Here is a 708-nt window from a genome sequence, read left to right as displayed (position 1 = left end):
TATGCACTATCGGAAATGCCATCATACAGTACAGCTAGAGACAGTCTTTAAGAACTTAGGGGGTTCTTTTTGAGGAAATTATATACGCACAGTTCGCAATTTGCCTGCCTACAATTTAATTTAGTGTTATTTACCACATATACTGAGTATATACTCATTTCTTGAATACATTTTTAACAGTGCAAATGATAAATTTATGAAAGATAACAACAATATCAGCACTAATCTTATACCAGTTCTCGACAAAGCAAGTGACGATTCTCAGGTAATGATTTGTTTTATTTGCTGTTTTCTGGAAACTATATAGGTTCCAAATTGCTGAAAGTAAGTGCAGGTGATAGTTCACGCCAAATCAAATGTGCTGATGGGAAATGGTCAATAATAAATTTACTGGTGAGGACATGCAACCTTGGTAAAGTACCAGTGGTGCATCGCGATTCCCAAAAATAGGCATGAAAGATTGCCTTTGTGGAAGTGCAGCATCACATGTAACAAAGGAAGAACTCCCTTTGAAGATTAGAATGACACATATCTAAATTATCATTTATTAAGAATAATATGGGGCCAAACTGTAGTAGATTTTCCATTGAGGCAAGTAAGTGCGGACCATTTACTTTTATTTCAGTGACAGTTTAGTCTTGTCAAACCATGAAACATTATCCCACAATGTTAATCAACTAGGCTGTTAATACTTGGTACAGAGGGGGG

The 708-nt window shown here is 35.9% G+C and overlaps 1 protein-coding gene across 1 annotated transcript in view; it reads right to left on the bottom strand.

Annotated features, from left to right (window-relative positions):
* LOC119328514 (HEAT repeat-containing protein 6-like) overlaps positions 1-708 on the bottom strand; it is a 24,103-nt gene that overhangs the window by 21,961 nt on the left and 1,434 nt on the right. The window lies entirely within an intron of this gene.

This window comes from Triticum dicoccoides, chromosome 7A (genome assembly GCF_002162155.2).
Source record: "Triticum dicoccoides isolate Atlit2015 ecotype Zavitan chromosome 7A, WEW_v2.0, whole genome shotgun sequence".
In the NCBI taxonomy this organism is placed as follows: domain Eukaryota; kingdom Viridiplantae; phylum Streptophyta; class Magnoliopsida; order Poales; family Poaceae; genus Triticum; species Triticum dicoccoides.
This window is presented reverse-complemented; position numbering and strand designations above follow the sequence as displayed.